General features: G+C 49.6%; 1 protein-coding gene across 2 annotated transcripts in view; it reads right to left on the reverse strand.

The window, feature by feature from the left end:
• The window catches only part of LOC140420781 (uncharacterized), a 53,774-nt gene extending 39,515 nt beyond the window's left edge, over positions 1–14,259 (reverse strand). For both annotated transcript variants that reach the window (XM_072504780.1, XM_072504778.1), the window contains exon 1: positions 14,210–14,259. The gene's annotated coding sequence lies outside the window, so the exon portion shown is untranslated. The remainder of the gene's footprint in view (positions 1–14,209) is intronic.
• Between the last annotated feature and the right edge of the window lie 6,672 nt (positions 14,260–20,931).

Here is a 20,931-nt window from a genome sequence, read left to right on the forward strand (position 1 = left end):
TCAAATGCCACCCTCTTATTGATCAACACCATCACTCTCCTCAGCATCATATGCAGCTCCGAGTGCCCCACCATCCCTTCCTCAGCCTCATCTGATCCCCCAACTTCATGTCCGCCTTCTGACTCCTCAGATGCGTTATCACCCACGATCGTTTAATTGACCCATTCAGCCCTCTCACAGTCCACGTGATCAGCGTGGTCCTGGGGCTCACCGCCCCCCCCTCTCCTGCCGATCAGCCAGAACCCCTTCTTTAACCAGCTACTGACCCACGTCATGCACCCCTCCAAGCCCGCCCTTAGATATCCGCCGCCATCTTTCCCTTCCCAACTGCGCCACAACAACTGCACCATTATCAGCAACCTTCCTCCCCCTCCACCACCCAAATAATGAACCAACCTCCTACCTCCCCCAAAGCCTTCCTCCTGCTGACCCCCACTTCCGTTAATTAGCCCGCCCAGCTATGATGGTGTTCCTGCCCAAGGCCTGTGATTTCCCCTCCCCCTCCAGACCACCCCTCGCCCCACTCCTCCCAACTACCCAACAAACAGAAAAGAACAAGAGGCACAATTACCATCGCTGCTCCCCCATTGAAACTGACCCCAAACTACCCACCCCATGCACTTTGCCATAAACACAAAGCTCCTCTCCAAAGTTCAGTGCCCTCACTCTCCTCTCAGTTCATGGTCTCTCATGAAGTCCATCTCCTCCTTTGGTAGATCAAAATAAAATCCTGTTTCTGATTTGTTGCCCACAAGTGGGCAGGGTACAAAAGGGGTCTTGAACGCCAAACCTCACCCTCTTCTCGAAGAGGACAGCCGTTACCCGGTTTAACCCACCTCTCCTCTTCACCAACTCCGCACCCAGGTCTTCATAGAATTTACAGTGCAGAAGGAGGCCATTTGGCCCATTGAGTCTGCACCGGCTCTTGGAAAGAGCAGCCTATCCAAGCCCACACCTCCCCTATCTCCATTACCCAGTAACCCCACCCAACACTAAGGTCTTGATAGAACTCACTCCCTTCCCAGGTGCACCTCCGGGTCTGCCTCGCCCATTTCAAAATCTTATCCTTAGCCAAGAAGCAGTGCAACCGCACCACCATCCCCCACCTGCGGGTCTCCTCCTCAGCGCCCTGTGCACCCAATCCACCTCGAGAGGCCGGTCAAAGGCCCCCGTCTCCCATCAACTGCTCCAGCATCCTCGCCACATATTTGGCGGCTTCTGCCCCCTTGATGCCCTCAGGCATCCCAACGATCCTCAAGTTCTGTCTCCTGGAGAGAGTGTCCAGGTCCTCTGATTTCTCTCTCAGCCTCTTCTGGTCTCCAGCGAGTTCATCCGCTCCTCGTGCTCCCCCACTGCGTCCTCCACCTTCCCCTGGCCCTGAGCCTCCAATCTCTGTCCCACATTCACAATCGCAGCACTAAGCGGCTCCACCACCTTCTTGCAAAGCGTCCTTCCTCTGCTGCTGGGATTTTCCATTCAAAAACTTCCCCAGCTGCTCTGTCATCCACTGGGTGGGCAGTGCCATCCCCTTATCTTCCGCCATCTCTACCTGTGGTGCTCTACAAAAAGTGCCCTGCTCTAGCTGCTCTCTCTTTCTCGTGGCACTTCCCTTCCTCTGATCCATACACCAATTTTATCAGAGTAGCATTACCTTCCCTGGCACTCACGCACCTTTGCGCTCAAACTACCTCCCATACGGGTGGGAAAGGACCAACAAAATCCACCTTGAGCGGAAGCCACCATATATGCGACCACTCACTCCTTGGCCATCATTGGAAGTCCTCTGTTAACGTCATCATCCCAGTGACCCTCACAATAAAATTATCAAACAAAGTCTGACACCCAGACACTTGAATACATATTAGAGCAGGTGACCAAAAACTTTGGGCAAAGAATTTTAAGGAGAGACTGAAATAGCCGCTCTCTTTCCACAGGTAGTGCAGCTGAACGGCCTCTCCTCAGTGCGAATTCGCTGGTGTACAATGCGTTCGGATGAAAACTTGAATCTCTTTCCACAGAAAGTGCAGCTGAACGGCTTCTCCCCTGTATGAAATTGCTGGTGCTTCAGCAGGTCAGAGGATCCAGTGAATCCTTTCCCACAAACAAGGCAGATGAATGGTCTGTCCCCAGTGTGAACTCGCTGGTGTCTCAGCAGGTTGGATAACTGAGTGAATCCTTTCCCACACTCAGGACAGATGAACGTCGACGGCCGTAAGGGAGTTGAAGGGGGTGAAGGAGGCATTGTCGCAGCACAGTGACCATTTCACCTCGATGGGCGAGGAGCTGTGGAAGGTGGTGGAGAGCAATAAATTGCTGAGGGCCTAAGTGGAGGACATGGAGAACAGGTCACGAACGCTGAATCTAAGGATCATGGGATTGCCTGAGGGGATGGAGGGCCGGAGGCCGACGGAGATGTTTGCTAAATTGATGGGGGAGGAGAAGGAGGACCCCTCCCTCTATGAGTTGGACAGGGCCTGCCAGTCGCTCTGACTGAAGCCAAAGACGAATGAGCTACCGAGGGCTGCGATAGCCTGCTTCCACAGTTAAGGTGAAGGAGACGGTGTTGAGATGGGCGAAGCTCAATCGAGTGGTGAGGTGGGAATGCATTGGTATTCGGATATACCAGAATCTCACAGCGGACCTGGCGAGAAGGTGGGTGGCCTTTGGCCGGGCAAAGACGGCATTGTATAAAAACAACGTGTGGTTTGGGGTGGTGTACCCAGCGAAGCTGAGGGTGGCACACAACTCTAAGGACTTCTACTTTGAGACTGCGGAGGAGGCAATGTCGTTCATGAAAGACTGGGACTGAAATGAGTTTGGACTTTGGTGGTGTTGATCTTTCCCATTTTCCTTGTGTATCTCTCTTCTTTTTTCTTGTTTTTTGTTCTTATCAATGCTTAATATTGTGATTGGGAAGGGATGGTTTGAGTATTTGGAATGACCGGTTGGGATTTGGTGTCTTCCTGGGGGGTCTTCAGTCTTCTCATTATTTAGTTGGAGCTAATTAGTCATCAGGAAGAGAACCAGAATGGGCCATGAGATTATTGGCTGGGGAGTTTGGAAGATTTTGGTGTGGGGGATTTGGTGTTGGTTTGGCTTTCATTTTGGTATGGGGGATGGGGCTATGACAGGAGCCACCTCGCTAGCAAACCTAAGTTGGCTAAGGAACAGGAACAAGGTGGGGGGGGGGGGTCCAAAGTCATTGAAACCTGTATATGCCTTGAATTGGGAAGATGTAAGATTTATGAAAAAGACGTTGACTGTCTTTCCGGATTTGGGTACACACCAGTTAATACTGGGAGGGAACTTGAATACAGTGTTGGCTCCAAAGGTGGACATGGCCAAGCCGGGTTCTCTGACCTCCTCAGGGGATGGGAGGGAGAAGGTGTTGGATGCATTTATGAAAGAGATAGGAGGGGTGAACCCGTGGAGTTTTTTGCATCCACAGGATAGGGAGTATTTGATTTTTTTGCCAAGTCACAATGTATACTCGAGGATTGATGTTTGTGTGATGGGGAAGGCACTATTAGCTGAGGTGAGGAAGGCAGAGTATTCTGCAGTCGTTATTTCAGATCATGCTCCACACTGGGTGGGCGTGGTCATGGAGAAGGGGTCAGCTCAGAGGCCGGCATTGAGGTTCAATGTGGGATTGTTGGCAGACTCAAATTTTTCTATCAAAATGGCAAAGGTGATTGAGGATTATGTAGGGTTCAATAGGAATGGGGAGAACTGGTATGGGAAGCATTGAAGGCGGTAGTGAGGGGCGAGGTTGTCTCGTTTAAGGCACAGGTGGATAGGGAGGCAAGAGAGGACGGCAGCGGTTGAGAGAGAACTTTCGGAGGTAAATGGAAGTCATGTGGAGGATCCGACACCGGGTCTTCTGGTGAGAAGGAAGGAGCTATAGGCAAGGTTTGATCTTCTGTGCATGGGAAAGGTGGTTTGGCAGCCGAGGCGGGTGAGGGGAGTTGCATATGAGTACGGGGAGATGGCCATCCACTTGTTGGCGGGCCAGCTTTGCCGGCAGACAGCAGCGAGAGAGATTGTTCTGGTTACGGATGGGACAGGAGAGCTGGTGGTGGCACTGGATCATGTGAACAAAGTTTTTGAAGAGTTCCACAGGGATTTTCACACGTCAGAGCCTCCGAAGGATGAGTCAGATATGCGGGAGATTTTGGGGCAGTTGGAGAGTCCTGATGTAGGGGAGGAGGAGAGGGCAGGATTGGATGAGCCAATGGGGGTAGAAGAAGTGCAGGTGGCAATAGGGAGAATGCAGTTGGACAAGACACCAGGAACGGAAGGTTTCCCGGTGGAATTTTATAATCAGATTAAGGATAAGTTGTCGCCACTGTTGGTGAAAATGTTTAAGGATGTGATGGTCAGGGGGGCATTGCTAGAGATGATGGGTCAGGCATCAATTTTTTGCTGCTTAAAAAGGAAAAGGATACGGTGGATTGTGGGTGCCAAGCTATTGGTGAAGGTGCTGGCACTCAGGTTGGAGGAGTGCCTTCCAAAGGTGATTGGGGAGGGTCAGAAGGAGTTCGTAATGGGCAGGCAGTTTTTTTTTTCATTGTATGTGCATCGCAATGGGCATGTGCATGCCCATTGTATGGGCAACAAATGTGCCAGCATTTGTTGCCCGTCCCTATTTACCCTCGAAATGAGTGGCATTTTAAGAGTCAGCCACATTGCTGTGGGTCTAGAATCGCCTGCAGGCCAGACCAGGTACGGTCAGCAGATTTCCTTTCCTGAAGGGACATTAGCGAACCAGATGGGTTTTTGCGACAATCGACAATGTTTTCATTCCGGCTTTTAATTCCAGATTTGTATTGAATTCAAATTTCACCATCTGCCATGGCAGAATTCGAACCTGGTTCCCAGAGCACTAGATCTCTGGATTACTAGTCCAGCGACAATACCACTATGCCACCGCCTCCCCAAATAGCTCTGCCTCGTCAAATGCGGTTGAATGTGGTGTTTTCTCCGGCAGAAGGGAGGGAGTTGGAGGTGGTGGTGGTGGCGCAGGATGAGGAGAAGCTGTTTGATCGGGTGGAGTGGAGCTATACGTTTGCTGTGTTGGAGAGGTTTGGAATTGGACCTTTGTTGCATAAAGATCCAATGGCGTATGTGCGAACTAATGCAATTAATTCAGGGTACATTCCATTGCACAGGGGAACGAGGCAGTGATGCCCCATGTCCCCCCCTTCTGTTAGCACTGGCAATAGAGCCCTTGGCCCTAGTGCTGAGGAGCCTGAATAAATGGAATGGGATAGTGGGTAGGTGATGCATAGGGTGTCCCTGTATGCGGATGATCTGCTGTTGTATATTTCGGGCCCGGGCTCTTCTGTGGGGGATATAATGGGACTGCTTCGGAGATTTGGGGTATTTTTAGGCTAAAATCTGTACCTGGATAAAAGTGAGTGTTTTGTGGCCTCATCTCCAGGGATGGGAGTCAGAGTGGATGGGTGGGTGGATGCCACTTCGGGTGGCAATGACCCACTTCATGTACTTGGGATTTCAGATGGCACGGGATTGCGCCTGGCTTCATAAGTTGAACTTTACGAGTCTGGTAGGTAGGATGAAGGTGAATTTACTGAGGTGGAACAGTGATCCCCTGTCGTCACCGGGTGCAGCCGGTGAAGATGAATATTTTACCGCGGTTTCTTTTTTTATTTCAGTGCGTGCTGGTATTTTTGCTAACGTCATTTTTTAAGTAGGTAGATAGGTTGGTTTCGTCATTTGTCTGGGCAGTACGGTCACTAGGATTAGGAAGAGGGTGCTTCAGAGGGTTGGACATTCCGAATATCTTGTATTATTACTGGGCAGAAAATGCAGAGAAGGTGCGGGGTTGGAGTAAGGAGACGGAGGCGTGAGGATGGTGAGAATGGAGGCAGGTTCTTGTGGGGGTCGGGGTTGTGGGCACTGGCATTGCCATCGCTCCTGTTAGCCCCAGGCAGGTATTCGGGTGGGCCACGCTGAAAATATGGAAGTAATGTCAGCAGCACTTTAGGTTAGGGGCGGGCCTGAGGTTGATACCGATCCGAGGGAACCATGGGTTTGTGCCTGGAAGGATGGATGCGAGGTTTCAGGGATTGGAGGATAGAGGGGTGATGGAGATGACGGACTTGTTTTTGAAAGGGCACTTCGCAAGTTTGGGGGAGTTCGGGATGAAGATTAGGTTCCCCAATGGGGAGGGTTTTAGGTACATGCAGATGCGGGACTTTGGGGGAAAGGTTCAGACCTTTCCAGTTGCACCTTCCTCCTCGTTTCTGGAAGAGGTGTTGTCGGTGATGGGATTGGGGCCTTCTCAGCGATATATGCGAGGATTTTGGAGGAAGGTAAGGGGCTAGATTCTCTGTCGGCAGGATCCTCCACTCTTGCGGCAGCGCACTCACGCCTGTGGATTTCCTGACAGCGTGGGGTGCCCACAATGGGAAATCCCATTGGCCAGCTGGTGGATGGAGGATCCCGCTGCTGCTGGGGGCGCACAGCACAGACGGAGAATCCTGCCCTTGGTGTATCTGGAGGGGGTTACGGTCAAGTGGGAGGAGGAGCTGGGGACGGCGCTAGAGGAGGGATTGTAGATTATCAGAGAATTTACAGTGCAGAAGTCTGAGATGTTGCAGAAGGTGAATGCCTCTGAACCCGTGTGTGAGGCTGGGGTTGATACAGCTAAAGGTCGTACAGAGGGGACAGAGGCAGGACGGCGGGACAGTACACCTGACGAAATTGGAGAAATTCTGGAGGTTGTTTTTCAGCACAATGTCGGCAATCTTGCATGTGGACTTGGAGCCTATTCCCCTGGGGACCATATTTGGGGTGTCAGACCTGCTGGTGTTGCAGGCGGGAGCAGATGTTTTAGCCTTCGCCTCGCTGACCGCCCGCAGGTGGGTTTTGTTGGGGTGGAGATCAGCCTCTCCACCCTGTGCCCTGGTATGGCTGGGGAATCCAATGTAGTTCCTGCATTTAGAGAAGGTGAAATGTGCGCTAAGAGGGGTGAATGAGGAATTTCACGAGAGATGGGTTTGTTTATTCTGCATTTTGGAGAACTAGTTACCATCAACTGCTAGGGTGGTGGGGCGGGGAGGTTGGTTGGGGGAAATGGGCGTGGTGGGGTTTTTTGTTGGGTTTATTTTTATGCTGTAATGTTTTTCCAATGTTAAAATATAAAAAATTTGAATAAAAGCACTTCAAAACAATAAAAGGTTTGACAAAAAACTAAAAAGGTGTAGCCTGAAACATTTAGCATAGACTTGACCCACAAACTCCACAAGGCCGCAAAAAAGGCAGGCACCTTGGGAGTTCATGAACTAGTGCTATCAATGACCCTGCTGCATGCAACACCCTCCACCCGAGGTCGCCAAGAATGAGGGGGAGGAATCTTCAGTGAAGAGACAACCAATGGGGTGAACTTTTGTTTGAACCAGATGTTCACACAGAATTGTGTGAGATGATCTGCAGGTGGGAGGGCGAATTTAAGTCGAAAGTCATCACATTTTAGCCGAGAAGCTTTGACATTTATTCTTAGTGGCAGCTCAAGATTCAGGGGCGAATTTCTCCGGTATCGGCGCGATGTCCGCCGACTGGTGCCCAAAATGGCGCAAATCAGTCGGGCATCGCGCCGCCCCAAAGGTGCGGAATGCTCCGCATCTTTGGGGGCCAAGCCCCAGCCTTGAGGGGCTAGGCCGGCTCCGGACGAATTTCCGCCCCGCCAGCTGGCGGAAAAGGCCTTTGGTGCCCCGCCAGCTGGCGCGGAAATGACATCTCCGGGCAGCGCATGCGCGGGAGCATCAGAGGCCGCTCACGGCATTCCCGCGCATGCGCAGTGGAGGGAGTCTCTTCCGCCTCTGCCATGGTGGAGACCGTGGTGAAGGCGGAAGGGAAAGAGTGCCCCCACGGCACAGGCCCGCCCGCGGATCGGTGGGCCCCGAGCGCGGGCCAGGCCACCGTGGGGGCACCCCCCCGGGGCCAGATCGCCCCTCCAGGACCCCGGAACCCGCCCGCGCCGCCTTGTCCCGCCGGTAAGGTAGGTGGTTTAATCTACGCCGGCGGGACAGGCATTTTAGCGGCGGGACTTCGGCCCATCCGGGCTGGAGAATCGCGCGGGGGGGGGGGCCCGCCAACCGGCGCGGCGCGATAACCGCCCTCGCCGAATATCCGGTGGTGGAGAATTCGGCAACCGGCGGGGGCGGGATTCACGCCAGCCCCCGGCGATTCTCCGACCCGGCGGGGGGTCGGAGAATCTTGCCCCAGATCTTTTCAGTCGCTTTAGGATGTTATCTACAGTCTACTGTCATCAAGATATCAAGAAAACAGGCTCTGAGTTTAGAAATAGCAAGATTAGTCAGGAATCAGGGGCGAAATTCTCCCCCAACGGCGCAATGTCCGCCGACTGGCGCCAAAAACGGCGCCAATCAGACGGGCATCGCGCCGGCCCAAAGGTGCGGAAAGCTCCGCATCTTTGGGGGCCGAGCCCCAACATTGAGGGGCTAGGCCAACGCCGGAGGGATTTCCGCCCCGCGAGCTGGCGGAAATGGCGTTTGTTGCCCCGCCAGCTGGCGGAAATGGCATTTGGTGCCCCGCCAGCTGGCGCGAAATGCGGCGCATGCGCGGGAGCGTCAGCGGCCGCCGACAGTTTCCCGCGCATGCGCAGTGGGGAGAGTCTCTTCCGTCTCCGCCATGGTGGAAGGGAAAGAGTGCCCCCACGGCACAGGCCCGCCCGCGGATCGGTGGGCCCCGATCGCGGGCCAGGCCACCGTGGGGGCACCCCCCGGGGTCAGATCGCCCCGCGCCCCCCCCAGGACCCCAGAGCCCGCCCACGCCGCCTGGTCCCGCCGGTAAATACCAGCTTTGATTTACGCCGGCGGGACAGGCAATCTCTGGGCGGATCTCAGGTACCGGAGTCTTCGGCGGGGGCGGGATTCACGGCGGCCAAAGGCCATTCTCCGACCCGGCAGGGGGTCGGAGAATGACGCCCCAGTTCTGAGGAGTCGATAAGGATGTTCCCTCGTCAACGTGGGGACATCTGGAAGAAATCACTGATAAAATCTTCAGAAATGTATCGAATATTATAGGAATATCTTTCTCTCAGTTAAGAAGAAAGCTTCCTGGGTTGACAAATACAGGACAGTGTGGGCCTGTTAGCTCTGCCAAGGACATGTTTCTAGCACAGACCCGGAAACAAGACAAACTTGATCAGGTGGGGGAATCTCAGGTCCCAAAACCAACTGTCTGAGTAAAGGTTAAGCAGGAAGTCCCAGCAAGTGATGAACTACAAACTGACTTCATGGATTTCTGGAAATAGGAGGAATTGAATATCTGTCCCCTACGAATGGATAATTAGTGATTGATATAAACCCATGGAATTCAGTTATATAAATGGCCTTTCGAGAGGGAAAATCAAGTCAGACAGTGAAGAGCTTCTCAATGTGATCCATCCTTCCACATATGCTCCTCATCAAAGTTTGACGATGCGGCCTAATGGAGAATGAGTGATGATACTTTCATAGTGGAAAGTTTCACTCTCGTGAAGTAATAAATGGAGTGTGTGTTTCCATGGCAGCCGAGTGCACTCTGCCTGTGTGCAGAACGATCAGCCCAAATCACTTTGTAAAGTGACGCTTGGATCTGCTCCCACCAGTCATTCAGACAATGGGCGGATGATTCTCCGTTGCCCGACGCTAATATCGTAATCGGTGATCGGGCGGAGAATCGACTCCTACGCCCAAATCAGGGCCGGCGCCAGTTTGACACCGGTCAGCCATGCTCCGCCCCCTCGGCAATGGCATTGGCGCATCATCGGTCGGCCCTCACGCGATGCTCCACTCCCAATGGATAAAGTTCCCGACGATGCGGGACACATGTGGTCTCAGCGGTTGGGAAACTGGCATGGCGGCTGCGGACTGTGTCCAGCGTCGCCACACTCTGTGCCACTGGCCGGGGGAGCTTCCGCTAGGGTTGGGGGGACTGGTGGGGGGTGGCCTATGGGGTTGCGAATGGTGGGTCGGGTTTGCGCAGTTTGCCAGCCGTGTGCATTCTCTGTCATTCTCTTGCCCGTTTTCGGCATGGGAGCCAGGAGTTTCACCCGGCGCCGCTGCTAACCCCTCAATGTCCTGGAATCGGTGAGGGGTTGGCACCGATTTTTCCATCGTAAGCCTCCCGCGGATTCTCCTTTCGAGCCGGCACTTAGCCGCTGAAATAGAGAATTCAGCCCAATGTGTTCCAGATCATCATTACTCAGAGTAAGATAATCTCATCTCCATCCTTAATTTTTCCCCCAATTATTTCAAAACTGTTTTCTGCAGTCATCCTACCAATGGAAACAATTTCTCCCAATGTGAATGAAAACTCCTTAACAATGTCCACACCTCTATTGAATCACTCCTTATCCTTCTCTGCTTCAAAGAGAACAATCCCAGCCCCAGTCTCTCCACAGAACTGAAACTGCCTCATCCCTGATACTATTCTGGGAAATTTTCCCTGCACCCTCTCCAAGGCCTTGACATCTTTCCTAAAATGGTGCTCAGAATTGAACACAATATTTCAATTAATTAGTTCTAAAGATTCAGTACAACTTCCTTGCTTTTGTACTCCATGTCTCCATTCATAAACCAAGGACCATATTTTATATTGAAACAGCTTGATCAAATTATGGTGTCACATTCCAACATTTGTGCACATACACTCCCAGGTCACTCTGTGTCTGCACGGTTTAAAATTGGACCATATAGTTTATTCTGTCTCTCATTGTTCCTACAAAATAAATTGGCAGGATTCTCTGTCCATTTCCCATTGTGAACAGCCCCACGCCGTCACAGAAATCCCGACAGCGGAGAATCCAGCCAATTAACTGTGAATCACTTTGGGATGTTCTGAGGCGCTGAAAGATGTTGAATGAACACAATAACTTCCTTTCTATTTTACAGTTGATTTAAAGTTGTAGATTTTACCCTCAGATTAAATTGGGATTGATTTTCAATGTGAAACTATTTTACTACAGAAACAACTTCAGCTGGGAGTCATTGAATGAAAAGGAAAGATCCCAGACAGCGGTTCTTCAAGGCAGGCCCGACAACTCAATCAGCTCCACTCATCTCAGGATCTCAAAGCTCCACATATTGTCCATAGGGGAGTTCTCCTGATGCATTAGGACCAATATTCCTGCTTTAACTAACACCAGAAAATCTGGATTAATCTGTTAGTCTGATTACTGTTTGTGCAATCTTGCTGTGCACAAACTGCTGTCGTTAAACAGTGACGCTTATATTTATAAAACATGCTTAATGCAATAAAAGTTACATTCCAAGGTGCTTCAGGTAAGTTTTGTAAAGAAAAAACTGACTGAGTCACATGTGGCAATATTAGGGTCAATGGACACAATCATGATTGGAGAAGCAGATTTTAAAAAACATCTTTAATCAGGAGAGAGAGGTGGAGAGGTTTACAGAGGGAATTTCAGAGCTTCACACCTAGAGAGTGCCACCAATGCTGGAGTAATTAAAATCAGGGATGTTCAAGAGGCCAGAGTGAGAGAAGTGTCGACATCTCAGAGGGTTGTGTGATTGGAGATTACAAAGATGGGGAGGGACGAGGCCATGGAGAGATTGGAAAACAACAAGGATATGAATTTTAAAATAGAGGCATGGCATTGCCAGGAGCCGATGTCGGGCAGAAAGCACAGGAGTGATAGGTGAACAGAACTTGTGTGAGAAAGTACACGGGCAGAAGAGTTTGGGATGATCACATGCTTCCATGTGTGGGTGTGGTGAATGTGAGAGGCTGGCCAGGAATCTAATGGAATTGTCAAGTCTGAAGGTGATACGGACATGGATGAGGGATTGAACAGCAGATGAGCTGGGGTGGGATGAAGGTCCACCAACATCGACCGCCCTAAAACAAAAATCTTGACCTGACCATCTTTGCAAACTACTGCCCTGATCTCCAACCTCCCTTTCCTCTCCAAAGTCCTGCTACTTTGGCCCCTCCTATTTCTCCTCGACATGCTGCCATTCGATGACATGATCCAAAAGCACAGTGTTAGTATTTGCATGTACACTGACAACACCCAGCTCTACCTCACCACCAACCCTTGCCATTCCTCCACTGTTACTAAATTATCAAACTGCTTATCCCATCTCCAGTACTGGAGCAACAGAAATTTCTCCCATCAAAAATTGGGATGACCAAAGTCATTGTCTTCAGCCTGTTCCCTAACGACTGAGTTGATCGCACTCTGATGAGATGGACAACACCAGAAGAGAGAACCGTTAACAATATCAGTGAACATGGGGAAGTTGGGTAATCAGTAAATATGGTGAATGGGGCAGAATGTGGGTCTCATGGGCAGGATGAGTAGTGAGTGGCCATGAGGAGCGATGGGAGAGAAACTGGAGAAATATGTGAATTTCAGAACTAGGCCAAAAGGAAATTTACAGATAGTTTGTCTCACTGGGCTAGTGGAAAGGAGGAAAGCAGCAGAGGCAGCTGATAGACTGTCTCAATCTTAGTGATAAGTTCCTCATACTTGTTGGAGGTGAGGATGGAGAAGACGGGAAAGGAAAGCCCTTCAAAAGGAGCTAACTTGTGTTAGAGATATCTAAAAGTTTCAACACACTATTTAATACAAAGCAAACTAATTTTACTTTTATATGTAATATTCACCCTTCATACTGGGCTGGATTTCATTAATATTGGTTGAAATAAATTACAATGAACACGGTTCAGTCATGGATGTGATTACCAGCAAAATCTAATCAGTGTATTTACTTGTGAACTCGCTGGTGTCTCAGCAGGTTGGATAAATGACTGAATCCCTTCCCACACTGGGAGTAGGTGAATGGCCTCACCCCAGTGTGAACTCTCTGGTGTCTCAATAGGCTGGCTGACTGAATGATTCTGTTCCCACAGTCACAGCAAGTGAATGGTCTCTCCAGTTTAAATGAGTTTGTGTTCATCAAATTGAGCTGATCGCTTGAACCCAGTTCCACATTGACATTGAGAGCACCTGAATGGTCTCTCGTCAGTGTGAACACGTTGATGGGTCATCAGTTCCACAGAACTTTTAAAGCACTTCTCACAGTCTGGGCATTTAAAAGGTCTGTCATCAGGGTGAACTCGCTGGTCTGCCATCAAGTTAGTTGGGTAACTAGGTCAATCCATTCCCACACTGGGAGAAGGTGAACATCTCTCCCCAGTGTGCCTGCCCCAATAAGTTCCCAACTCTGACGGGGATTTGAATCACTTCCCACAATCACGACATTTCCAAGGTTTCTCTTCAGTGTGACTGTCAGGTGATTGGCTGAAGCCTCGTCCACACACAGAACGCTTGTACGGTTTCTCCCCACTGAACAGTGCTTTTTCCTTCCATTTCAAAATCCAATGACATTCAGGTCACGATATTTGAGCAACTCTGTAATGTTTGGTTTCAGAAAATCTTCCCCTTCCCTGTGAAATTGATTTGAGGGGCAGCATGCTGGCGCAGTGGGTTTGCCCTGTTGCCTCACGGCGCCGAGGCCCAGGTTCGATTCCGGCTCTGGGTCACTGTCCATGTGGAGTTTGCACATTCTCCCCGTGATGGCGTGGGTTTCGCTCCCACAACCCAAAGATGTGCAGGGTAGGTGAATTGGCCACCCTAAATTGCCCCTTAATTGGAAAAAATTAATTGGTTACTCTATATTTTAAATTTTTAACAAAGAAATTGATTTGAAACAAAAAAAAGGGAGTGAAGAGAGCCCACAAAAACGCAAAGGCAGGAAATGAAATTGAGCTGAATGAGTCTGATAATTTGTGGGGCCAGCACTCGTAAAAAGTGACCATGAAAGCTGCTAATTGTTGTAAAAACCCAACTGATTCACTAATGTCCTTCGGGGAAGGGAACCTGCCTCCCAGTCTGGCCCTACACAAAACACTCACCTCCTTCAAGATTCTCCTTAAAACCTCTCGCTTTGACCAAGCATTTGGTCACCTGCCCTAATAACTCATGTGGCTCAGTGTTAAATGTTTCTCTGTAGCATTTCTGTGAAAGCCTTAGAACTTTATCTTCCAGTAAAAATGCAACATAAGTACAAAATGTTGATTTGCACACATACCATTGTTCCTTCACTAGGTGAATTATAAGTAATTCAATTATAAGTAATTGTAAGTAATTAATAATAATAAGTAATTAATAATAATAAGTAATTATAAGTAATTAATAAGAATTATAAGTAATTACCTAACAGCACTGTGAGATCACCTTCACCCCATGGACTGCAGCGATTCAAGAAGATCAAACATCACATCCTCCACAAGATTCACCATGTATTGCTGGATTTGTGGAGAGGGAGAAACAGAGTTAACATTATAATCGCATTCAACATTTCACACGTGTGAACTACCTTCCTGCAATTAGCTCACCTCACTGTGATTTCACCTTCAAGGAAGGAAGATGTGTTGGGCATTTTGAAAAACTTGAGGATAGACAAGTCCCCCGGGCCTGACGGGATATATCCAAGGATTCTATCGGAAGCAAGAGATGAAATTGCAGAGCCGTTGGCAATGATCTTTTCGTCCTCACTGTCAACAGGGGTGGTACCAGGGGATTGGAGAGTGGCGAATGTCGTGCCCCTGTTCAAAAAAGGAACTAGGGATAACCCTGGGAATTACAGGCCAGTTAGTCTTACTTCGGTGGTAGGCAAAGTAATGGAAAGGGTACTGAAGGATAGGATTTCTGAGCATCTGGAAAGACACTGCTTGATTAGGGATAGTCAGCACGGATTTGTGAGGGGTAGGTCTTGCCTTACAAATCTTATTGAATTCTTTGAGGAGGTGACCAAGCATGTGGATGAAGGTAAAGCAGTGGATGTAGTGTACATGGATTTTAGTAAGGCATTTGATAAAGTTCCCCATGGTAGGCTTCTGCACAAAGTAAGGAGGCATGGGATAGTGGGAAATTTGGCCAGTTGGATAACAAACTGGCTAACCGATAGAAGTCAGAGAGTGGTGGTGGATGGCAAATATTCAGCCTGGATCCCAGTTACCAGTGGCGTACCGCAGGGATCAGTTCTGGGTCCTCTGCTGTTTGTGATTTTCATTAATGACTTGGATGAGGGAGTTGAAGGGTGGGTCAGTAAATTTGCAGACGATACGAAGATTGGTGGAGTTGTGGATAGTAAGGAGGGCTGTTGTCGGCTGCAAAGAGACATAGATAGGATGCAGAGCTGGGCTGAGAAGTGGCAGATGGAGTTTAACCCTGAAAAGTGTGAGGTTGTCCATTTTGGAAGGACAAATATGAATGCGGAATATAGGGTTAACGGTAGAGTTCTTGGCAATGTGGAGGAGCAGAGAGATCTTGGGGTCTATGTTCATACATCTTTGAAAGTTGCCACTCAAGTGGATAGAGCTGTGAAGAAGGCCTATGGTGTGCTCACGTTCATTAACAGAGGGATTGAATTTAAGAGCCGTGAGGTGATGATGCAGCTGTACAAAACTTTGGTAAGGCCACATTTGGAGTACTGTGTACAGTTCTGGTCGCCTCATTTTAGGAAGGATGTGGAAGCTCTGGAAAAGGTGCAAAGAAGATTTACCAGGATGTTGCCTGGAATGGAGAGTTGGTCTTACGAGGAAAGGTTGAGGGTGCTAGGCCTTTTCTCATTAGAGCGGAGAAGGATGAGGGGCGACTTGATCGAGGTTTATAAGATGATCAGGGGAATAGATAGAGTAGACAGTCAGAGACTTTTTCCCCGGGTGGAACACACCATTACAAGGGGACATAAATTTAAGGTGAAAGGTGGAAGATATAGGAGGGATATCAGAGGTAGGTTCTTTACCCAGAGAGTAGTGGGGGCATGGAATGCACTGCCTGTGGAAGTAGTTGAGTCGGAAACATTAGGGACCTTCAAGCAGCTATTGGATAGGTACATGGATGACGGTAAAATGATATAGTGTAGATTTATTTGTTCTTAAGGGCAGCACGGTAGCATTGTGGATAGCGCAATTGCTTCACAGCTCCATGGTCCCAGGTTCGATTCCGGCTTGGGTCATTGTCTGTGCGGCGTCTGCACGTCCTCCCCGTGTCTGCGTGGGTTTCCTCCGGGTGCTCCGGTTTCCTCCCACAGTCCAAAGATGTGCGGGTTAGGTGAATTGGCCAATGATAAATTGCCCTTAATGTCCAAATTGCCCTTGGTGTTGGGTGGAGGTGTTGAGTTTGGGTATGGTGCTCTTTCCAAGAGCCGGTACAGACTCAAAGGGCCGAATGGCCTCCTTCTGCACTGTAAATTCAATGATAATCTATGGTTAATCTAGGACAAAGATTCGGCACAACATCGTGGGCCGAAGGGCCTGTTCTGTGCTGTATTTTCTATGTTCTATGTTAAGAACAACAGCAATCGTTCCAGGGCCGGGGATATGCTGAGTAGTCGCACATCAGGTGGCTCTCCTCCTAAGAACCCAAAATCAGGCTTTTACTCAAAATAGCCTGGTAAAACAGGGAAAGAAAGTATCTATCCCCTCACCCTATCTATAGCACAAGAGAAGATGCCGAGCAACAGTGGCTCCAGAGGCCATAAACAAACAAAAAACAGCAGAAACCAGGAGAAACAAGAAGTCGAGATGGCAGATGCATGAGGAGTCGAAGTGGCAGCCATAGCAGAACGAGAGAGACTGGCAAATCGCACACGGGCTCTCCCTACAGGAGAGTGGATGGAGGAAGATCCTCTCCAGGGAACAAAGGGAGCTCATGGAAGAGATAAAGGCTGACATTCAAGCTGCCGTCAAGGTGGTGGTCGCGAGGCCCTGGTCTCCATGCAGCATAAGAAGGAGGAGCTCCTGTGAACTTCCTCCTGGGCCTGGCAAAACTCAGCATTAACAGGTTCAGGCAGAGGGTGACCAAGGGGGTCACCTGACCAGACTGTCTGCCCCTCTTCCGTGGTTATGTTTGTGGCCGGGTGTTTCTGGAGAGGGAACATGCTGTGTCCATGAGCACCATCGCAGCCTTCTGTGCCCAGTGGACACCACTGGGGCTGATATGCTTTATCGAGCCTCTTAATCACACTTTGTTTTGATGTTTGTTAAGGTTGGGCAATGCCCCTAGCAGGACCAGCCCCTTTTCATTTGTCTCTGAGTTTGTTTCTTTTAGTATGATTGTTTGACCTCAAAGGAGTTCCTGACAGTTATTCAACTAAAATGTTATCATCCTGACTTGATGATTATTGGCAGCATTTTCTGGTTGGGAGTTTGAGTTTGAGCTCGCTGATGCGGATCCACTATGAAGGCTGTGAGTGTGTGTGTGGCGGGGGGATGGGGGGAAGAGAGTGATTTTGTAGTATTGACTGGTTTTCTTTGTTGTCTCTCTCCCTCTCTATCCCCTTCTGCCATGGCCCGTATCGGTGAAGCCTTTTCTGGTGGACTGTGTTGCTCGTTTTCACATGCCTGCTCTTCGACACGCATGTGCAGGCATTCACTGACATATTTTTTCCCGCATTCCTACAGTGCAGAATGAGGCCATTTGGTCCATCGAGTCTTCACCAACCCTCTGAATGAGTACTCTACCCTTGCCCATCACCCCCCAATCCCCAGAACCCCATAACCTAACCTGCACATCCCTAGATACTAAGAGGCAAATTATCATGGCCAATTCACCTAACCTGCACATCTTTGGACTGTGGGAGGAAACCGGAGCAACGGGAGGAAACCCACGCAGACACGGCGAGAATGTACAACCTCCACACAAACAGTGACCCAAGGCTGGAATTGAACCAGGATCCCTGGCGCTTTGAGGCAGCAGTCTTAACCACTGTGCCACGGTGCCGTCCAGGCACATGCTCACCTATACACATATTGGATGACTTTCTGCTGATGGGGGTCTGCTGTTGGGGTGCAGGGGAGGGGGGGGTCAGGTAGGTAGAAATGAGTGTGCGCTGGCTTGGTTATGGTGGTTCTGTTTCCTTACTGTTTGTTCTGTAATGGTGCTCTGTCATTTTGTATGATGGAAGATTCACACTCATTTCCCTTGTGCACTGATTATCACTTTTACTTAACATGAGAAAGTCACTGCTTCAAACCCGCCCGGAAACTCTGTGTTTCAAATTGTTACTGAGGAGTAATTGGCGGGGAGTTTAGTATCAAGTTGAACAGGGGGACAACTCTTGTCTCATTCTTTAAAAGCACATTCTTCATCTTTCAGCACGGAACAATAAGTCTAAGAAAATCTATAAATTCATGAGCTATAGGAGCAGAATTAAGCCATTCGGCCCATCGAATCTGTTCCACCATTCTATCATGGCTGATATGTTCCTCTTCTGCTACCTACAATGTTACAGGCCAAGAGCTGGATTGCGAAATCAGCCAGAGCATCTCCTCCCTAGAACACATGACCTAGGAGCCGGAGTAGGCAATTTAACCACCCAAGCATAACACCCACAATGTGATGATCATGGCTGATCCCATCCTGGCCTCAACTCTACTGTCCTGCCCGTTCTCCATAACCCTCCAACCCATTACCAATTACCACTGTGACCCCCAAAAAATACTGCAGATGCTGCAAATCCCACTATAAAACAGAACATACCCGGATGAAGGATCAGGTCAGGGTGAGGAAGGGATGGGTGGGTCAGGATTTCACTCGGGGTTTGATTCAAAGTCGCAGGCGGTGGTCATCATGCTGAGCAAAAAAACAGGGCTTAAGGCAGCATGGTGGCGTAGTGGTTAGCATTGCTGCCTCACGGCACTGAGGTCCGAGGTTCAATCACGGCACTGAGGTCCCAGGTTTGATCCCGGCTCTGGGTCACTGTCCGTGTGGAGTTTGCACATTCTCCCCGTGTTTGCGTTTCGCCCCCACAACCCAAAGATGTGCATGGTAGGTGGATTGGTCACGCTAAATTGCCCCTTAATTACTCTAAATTACTTTTTTAAAGACAGGGCTTGAAGGGGCAAAGGAAATGCAGGACCTGGGTGGGAGGTATGTGATAGTGAATGGGGTGCTGGAGGAGACGTTAGTGGTGCTAGTGAATGTATAGGAGCCGAATTGGAATGACGTGGGGTTGGTGAAGGGATTTCTAGGACCTAGATACTCATCAGTTGATTGTGTGCTGGAACTGAGGGTGGACAGATCGAGCCCTAAGTCAGTGGGAAGGTTGAGAATGGTGAAAGAGTTGGGAAGGTTTATGGATCTCTTGGTAATGGTGGATACATGGCAGTTTAGAGTTTAGGAACTGGGAGGGGGGGTACTCCTTCTCGTATGTGCCCAAGGTATACTCCAGAATTGATTTTTTTAATAGTAAGTTGAGTGGTGAGGGCAGAGTACGCGGGAATCGTGATCTTGGATCATGCACCACACTGGTGAGAGGTCAGACTTAGTTTGAGGCAGGAGCGGAGGCATGGATGGAGGCTGGATTCGGGGCTTTTGGCAGATAAGGGGTTCTGGGAGAAGGTGCAATTGGTGATCAAAGACTGTGTGGAGTTGAATCAGAATGGGGAGGTGGCGGTGGACACGTTTTTGAAGGCGTAGAAGGCGGTTCGTGGGAAGGTTATCTTGTTCAAGGCGCAGAGGGGCATGAGGAGGAGGGGGGAGTATGGACTGTTGTTGGATCGGAAGTATTCGAGAGTTCCGACCAAGGAGGTGTTGGCAGAGAGAAAAAGGTTACATGGTAGTTTGACAGGCTGACAATGGGAAAGGCACCGAGGAGGCAGTGGCATAGTGGTATTTCCACTGGACGAGCAAACCAGAGACTCGAATAATACCCAGGTTCAAAACCCGTCACTGCAGATAGTGAAATTTGAATTCAATAAAAATCTGGAATTAAAAGCCTAACGACGACCATGAAACCACCATTCCCAATTGTCATAAAAATCCAGGGGTGACATGTGGCGCAGTTTTTAGCAGTGGGACTGCGGCACTGTGGACCCGGATTCGAATCCCAGCCCTGGGTCACTGTCCATGTGGAGTTTGCACATTCTCCCCATGTCTGCGTGGGTTTCATGCCTGTTGCCAACTTTGCCTTAGTTTAATTGCTCTGTTTTATCACCTTTGCTCTTGAGTCGCCAGGTATCTTTATGATACCGCCACGTGGTGCAAGTCCGAGTAATGATCAATAATCCAATACACCGATTAGTAAGATTTAAATCAAAGCATATTTATTATACACTGTAATCACTACTCATGCATAAATTCTACGTCTAAGCTACTTCTACAACTAACAGGCCTATACTTAACTTGGAACTGGCCCACCAGGTCAGGGAAACAAATGGCCTTTCGTTCGGGTTCTGAACCTGCGGGATTCGAAGTTGGTACAGATTGATTGCTAGGAGCGCCTATCTCATAGCGAGCGTTGAAGTAAGACTTACAGGTTCGATCGGCTGCTGAAGAGTGACGAGAGCTGGAAGAGCGTGTCTTGAACTTGGGGCTCAATTCTTATAGTCCCCAGGGGCTTCCCGCCTTTCAGGGCGGACCCTGTACCTGGTCCCAAGTGATTGGACTTTGTCCCAATCACTTGGTTCGATTTTCTCCAATGCTGGAGCGGTTCCCTGATTGATGAGCGGTCTTGAGGTGGTCGTTCACCTCCTTTTGTGTCGGCTTCTGCTGGCGCCGAAGAGTCTGGTTTTGCTTTATGTGTCTAAATGTTGCTCATTGTTCCCGGGGATTGCTCATTAGTATGCAGATGGCTGGTGTTTTGTTATGCTGATGGTTGCTGGTATCGATCTTGTCTGGCCTTTCCAGAGGTAAATACACAGTCAACCTGCAGCTGCTCGTTTGTGTCCTGTTGGCTGACTTTCCCATCAGCCTTTGCCGTTCGCCATTTTAAATCGGGAGTTAGCCATTTTAAGTGGCTACACACCCTCCTTGTGATCCTAACGCGAAGCGTGAAGGATCACATAACCATGTTGCTTTCCATTCCCTGACCTGGGGGGGGGGGGGGGGGGGGTACTTCCTTCATGGCCTCTGCACTGACCATAGCTATG

Source organism: Scyliorhinus torazame, chromosome 5, assembly GCF_047496885.1.
Source record: "Scyliorhinus torazame isolate Kashiwa2021f chromosome 5, sScyTor2.1, whole genome shotgun sequence".
Lineage (NCBI taxonomy): Eukaryota > Metazoa > Chordata > Chondrichthyes > Carcharhiniformes > Scyliorhinidae > Scyliorhinus > Scyliorhinus torazame.